The sequence below is a fragment of the Moschus berezovskii genome, chromosome 15, assembly GCF_049115385.1.
Source record: "Moschus berezovskii isolate FMDL1 chromosome 15, NW_MosBer_1.0, whole genome shotgun sequence".
NCBI lineage: Eukaryota > Metazoa > Chordata > Mammalia > Artiodactyla > Moschidae > Moschus > Moschus berezovskii.
Genome location: NC_142474.1, coordinates 52,526,709 through 52,532,708, shown reverse-complemented (window position 1 = coordinate 52,532,708; position 6,000 = coordinate 52,526,709). Strand labels below are relative to the sequence as shown.

The 6,000-nt window shown below is 43.0% G+C and overlaps 1 protein-coding gene across 1 annotated transcript in view; it reads left to right on the top strand.

Annotated features, from left to right (window-relative positions):
* The first annotated feature begins 513 nt into the window (after positions 1-513).
* Positions 514-6,000, top strand: part of TMEM236 (transmembrane protein 236) — a 46,687-nt gene continuing 41,200 nt past the window's right edge. The window contains exon 1 of the mRNA XM_088844059.1: positions 514-820. The gene's annotated coding sequence lies outside the window, so the exon portion shown is untranslated. The remainder of the gene's footprint in view (positions 821-6,000) is intronic.

Below are 6,000 nucleotides of genomic sequence, written 5' to 3'. Positions count from 1 at the left end.
ACCATGCAGTGGAGTTAGGGAAAACTGCGTTAAGACAAACCGCTTGGAGATTTTGATCTATTAATACATTAAACAAAATAACTGGACAATCATCATTTCTTCACTTTCTGAAGATAGGAGTGTGTCTACTAACATCATTTTCAAATTTGTTTTTTTTAAAATAAGGAACAGTTAGAAAGCTCAAACTTGTCATATCCTTAACTGACGAGAATTTAGATTAAATTATTTTTGTGAATTGAGGGATGCACTGTAATGAATTAAGGCTGCATCTTCACTTAAATGGATTTTATTTCTTTGCTTAAGTTTGTCATTTTGGAATGCTGAGAGGCTAACTAGATTATTGCAGTCCCTTAAAAAGTAAAATCTGAGAATTATTGTAAAGAATGGAGTGACTTTCTGTTTTCTTTAATGTTCTAATTCTTAACTCCTCTTTATATATCACTACGCACATTTGTGTGATGATTGTATACTGGAGTGAGAAAGTGAAAGTGAAATTCACTGAGTCGTGTCTGACTCTTTGCGACCTCATGGACTATACAGTCCATGGAATTCTCCAGACCAGAATACTGGAGTGGGTAGCCTTTCCCTTCTCCAGGGGATCCTCCCAATCCAGGGATCAAACCCTGGTCTCCTGCATTGCAGGTGGATTCTTTACCAGCTGAGCCACAAGGGAAGCCCAGTGGAGTGGGAAGGTTTTTTGTTTGTTGGTTGGTTGGTATGTTTGTTTTGCAGTGCCACATAGCATGTGAGATATTAGTTCCCTGACCAGGGATCGAACCCAAGCCCCCTGCATTGGAGTCTTAAAGAACTGGACTGCCAGGTAAGTCCTGGAGTGGGAAGTTTTCTTTCTTCCTTTCTTTCCTGCTTTTTTTGAGATCTGGTACCATTATTTTTAAAAAGTAAGGACATTCTATACATTTTGTTAATTTGAAGAACAGAGTCACTAGATACCAGATAGATATTCAAAGGGTTCCAAGAGTGGATATGCTGTGGTCTTTACTCTTACAAATTTGCTTGTTTATAAATAACCTGAGAGCTGAAATTAATCCTTTCCCTATAATATGAATTCAGTATAATCTGGACTATGATAGCATAACATTAGTAAAAAGGAGTTTATATCATGTGGGGCATAATCTTAGTGAGTTTACTTGAAGTTATTTATTTGGTGACCTCTTCTTGTTAGGATCAGTAATGTATTCTGGAAATACTTTTTTGAAACTATAAATAATCAGTAAATTGGGCAGGGACACACTTTTGCCTCTTGTCTGGGCTCCTCGCAGATCCCGCTTGATCCCAGAGCAGTTTCACTGCCACGAGAGCCTGCCTTGCTGCATATCAACACAACACGATCACAGGAAACCAGCTATGGAAATGCCAGAACATTCCTGGCAGTTTGTACATTTTGTTTCATGGAACAAAATGCCGAAAACAATGAGAAAACCTTGAGATTACAAATGATCTTGCTAACAATTTAAGAAACTTTGAATTTTTGACTTCCTGCCTGCAGGAAGGAAACGACAGTTGGAATTGTGGAGAACAGGTGTCACCCTGGACAGCATGATATCTTCTGCTTACTAAAATAAAAACCCCTGCATCAACACTCCTACATGGAAGTGAGTTCTAACCACAAGACTCAGTCTTTCCACCACAGACCCTGCTTCAGAAAACCAAATCTGTTTCCTACCAGGAAGTTGTTAAACCCAGCATTCAAGAGCAGACTCAGGGGCAGAATTCCTCGAATCAATCTGGGATAAATCCAAGCAAAGAATTCAGGTGGTTTGAAAATGTCCCCTTACGTGTCCTTCCAGTGACTGGCAGTACAGTTGCAAGGAGGACTCGTCAGGGGACTTAGAAGGGACGGAATTAGGACTGACAAAGTGGTCCCCGCCGAAGGGTGGGTAAGGATCCTAAACCCTCTCTTATATGCCTTTGTGTTTGTCAGGGGTGTGGCATTGCTTTTTACCCATAGCTCCAAGCTGGCATTGAAGCTTTCTATTTTTCCTTTGGCAAACTAGCTCGTTACTCTATCACTCACGAAGGAGATTTTCATGCCTCTCAATCTGTTATAGAAAATTGAGACAAATAATACTTCAGAGGGACTGAGGACCCTGAAATGATTGAAGACTATGCCTTGGCCCAGATGATCACCAGACAGTCCTCTCCAACCACCTTCGTTAACAATGCAAATCCATCATGGGATATGCATTCTTGAGGGCACGTGTGTTGGAAAATGTTGGGAAAGACATTTTAACGTTGGGCTGTAGAAAGTCTTTGTAAATGCTTGCAAAGGGCATAGTTTTGTTTTTCCAAACATGCGTTCTGGGATTTAAAAGCTCTGTAATCCCCAGGGTCTTTGACTTTGAAGCCATGGCTAATGAGGAAGGAGACATGGCAGCTGTCATTGGGGCCACTCAAGACACTGAATCTCATGGGCTGAGTGAACAGATTGTATTGGAGCCCTTAGTATGTTATTTATACCCCTGCAGAGTCAGTTTAGAAACAGCATTCCCCTGAAATAAAAACAAGGTAGCCATTTTCACAGTCCAGCACGTTCTCCCTGCTGCCAGCCACTTCTCTTACCCGTCACCTGTTCCTTCCTCCTTCCCCAAATGTACACTAAGGGCCGATTATGTACTAAGCGTTGTGCCAAGAAGTGATGGTACAAAGACAAGAGCACACGCTGTCTGCCTTCAGGGAACTTTCAGTTTCACAGGAACCCAATGTGCAAACATTTCAGGGAGACAAGTAAGAGTGTTCAAAAGGTGTTTAATACGTAGCTTTAATCTGTTAGGTTTTTTTTTTTTTTTTTTGGCTGAGTTATGCAGCATCCAGGATCTTAGTTCCCTGACCAGGGATAGAACCCGGGCCCCCTGCAGTGGACATGCAGAGTCCTAACCCCTGGACGGCCAAGGAAATCTCCTCAAAAAGTGTTTTACACCCAAGAGAAATTACTCGCTTCTACTTGCAGAAGGAGAGTAAGAGAAGATTTCTAAGAGATGAAAATCCTTAATCTGGGGCTGAGGAGTGAAGATGGCAGTTATTCACACTCTCCTGTGAGACCAGGATAAAATATCTGAATATTAGAAAACAATCCTTCACAGCCTCCCTCCATTGCCCCATCTCCTGTTTGCCTCTTAGCTATGTCCCTGCTATTTAGTTCAGCCACTGCGGGGGGTAAGCAAAAGTAAAATTTGTTCATTCTGCTTCTGCTTGGAAGTAGGGGGAAAATTTGTGTAGGGAAATTTTTAAAAGAGCACAAAAATTTTAAAAAGTTTAAATTTCTTTGTTCAGTTGACTATTTACTAAAGTTGATTTCTAATTTTTATGCTTGTGAAATATTCCAACTATGCAAATATTAAAAATGCAAAAACCCTCTCTGCCCCACCTCACCCATTCCCCAAGGATAATGCTGTTAACAGTTTGATTGCTATCTTCCTGGATTTTGAATTTACGTTTAAATCTACAACTACAGTATTTCAAAACAGAAATCCATTGTTTTTCTCTGCCACCCCTCTCCCCAACTGACTGCATCATGAAAATTCTTAGAACAATTTTTCAAATAAGATATACTATAAAGAGAAGATTGCTGTAACAATATAGAGATATTATCATGTGTCAATTTAAAAGTGAATACAGGCCAAAATTCACCTACTCTAGTCAACTTAATTTCAATTTTTTCAATCCTGTCCTCTGAATCATCCAGTAATTTTACATATTGTTTCTGTATATTTGGCCTCTGGTTATAAACACCTTTTCCTCCCTTATACTTAAGCCCTTTGGTTGCAAAGAACAAAGGCCCCATTTTGTGAGAATATAGGTGAGCTGGGGAGTCAAGCAACTAGGGGGCTGGTCTTCCTTGGTGTGCTTGCATAGCCCCATGGATCTGTCCTGACTGTTACTGTCTGGATTGGCCTCCCTGCTCTGCTCACTCTTCTCTTCCCTCACCATTTGGCTTCCATTTGTTCCTTCATTCAACAAGTTACAGAGTTCAACCACAAGCCAGAGATGGTTCTGGCACACACAGTTTGAGTTGCTCTGATTCTGACTCAATAATCATGACCTCCTTTAACTCCACTTGTCAATTTCTCCACATGTGTTTTAGTTCAAATTCCTAAGGGTGAGAAAGTGATTGGCTCAGGTCATGCCAGGCTACTCTTAGACAGCTGGACATTTTTTGGCCAGAATGTTCATCCAGACATGTCTGGTGGAGTGGGTGGAGGCCTGGGCAGGGTAGGGCTGTCCAGCTCACTCCAGATACCTTCTCGGGTCCTACCTGTGCATCTGGTCATCTCCCCAACCGCAGGGTCTGTCACTATGCCTCTACCATGACCTGTGGTCTGTTACAAGGGTAACCCAAGCAGTCTTCCCTTTACATGGAGTTGGGCTCCTTGTGAACAGAGGACAACAGCCATTAACTCTCTCCTGCTCAAGAGAAGCACAGCTAGTTATCAGGGCACTCCCTGTGGTGGAGAACAGTAGGTCCCATTCCATGAATGTAACATGCTTGGTGTTATCTTTGAGGCTAAAGTTAAAAAGAGAATAGGAACGGGAGGAAGATGATAGGTGAGAAATATAAAGTGAGTGTCAGTTTTCAATTCCCATATATGGAAATAAATGGAATTCCAGTCCAGGTAAGAGCCAGACTGTTTTTATTCAACAACTGTCTTCAAATTCTCAGATCACAATTCCAGTTGGTAACAAAATTTGTGTAAGAAATTTTAATACTTTGTAGCACTAGATGACCCAGGATCCAGGGTTAGGAGGTTAAAATCTAGTCTGTATCCAGTATCATTTAAATAGAAAAATTTTCAGGGATGATTGATGTCAGTGGTATGCTATTAGAAACAGTTGCCAACAGAACTGCGGCTTAGATGGTTTACTGCTCCATCCTCTTGTAGTCTTGCCACCTTTCTTCAGGTGTCTCTTTTCATATGGAGGACTTCTGCTGCACTTTATTATTATTATTATTGTTTGTGCTGTGCAGCATGTGGGTTCCCAGTTCCCCAACCAGGGATCTAACCTGCGCCCCCTGCAGTGGAAGCGTGGAGTCTTAACCAGTGGACCACCAGGAAGTCCTCTGCTACACTTCAGTGGCTATGAGGTCAAAGAGAATCACCTGGCAGCTCAAGGAACCTTGTATCTGATTATCATGCTGTGGGAGGGCAGAAGGTGTGAATCCTCAGAGCCACCCCCAAAATCCTAGGTGTATCCCAAGAGCCAGGCAACTATGGGATCCCTTCTGAAAAGGGCCTTGAGACACAGAAGCCAAGAGAAATACGACGTGTCTCAGACACAGGTGCGGGGGAGCCATCTGATGAAGCCGGCAGATAGGAGGGATTGGACCAGCCTGTGTGGGTACGTCACGCCTGTACCACTTGTGGTAGCCAAGGCCCTGTCTTGTGTAGGCTCCTCTGTGGCTCCCAGGCGGCTTCCCCATCTCTAGGTCCACACCGCTCCAGCCCTGCCTTCACATCAGCACTGTCCTCCTTTCTAAGTAGTCAGCCGATTCCTCAGTTTAGAAAATGGCTTTTCACACACACATTGACACGTGCACACACACACACACATCCTTCGTGGGATGTGGGTGTTCTGAGTCCAGCTGATTTTCCTAGCATCACCTGCCCTGTGTCCTGCCATGCCACACCAGACTTCATCATCATGCCTCCCTCCCAGTTGTTTTTTCTTCTGCCTGAAATGTCACTGACACCCCAACACCCACCATCTGCTTGCATCATCATTATCTTTCCCTCCCCTTCCCCACACCAAAGAGGAAGCTCTCCTCTGTGGTATCATGGCATTTAGGCTAGACTTCTGACTGCAGTCATTTTTGTTGCCCATAGGTTGGTTTCCTCTATGGATGGTGAGGGTTTGCAGGGAAGGACCCTTTGTCACATGTACATCGAACTACCCCACACCCAGTGGAATGCTCATCGCAGCTGCTCAAAAGTGGCTTATGCGAAGGAAAGATATTCATGGGGACAATTGTCTTTTAAATATTTG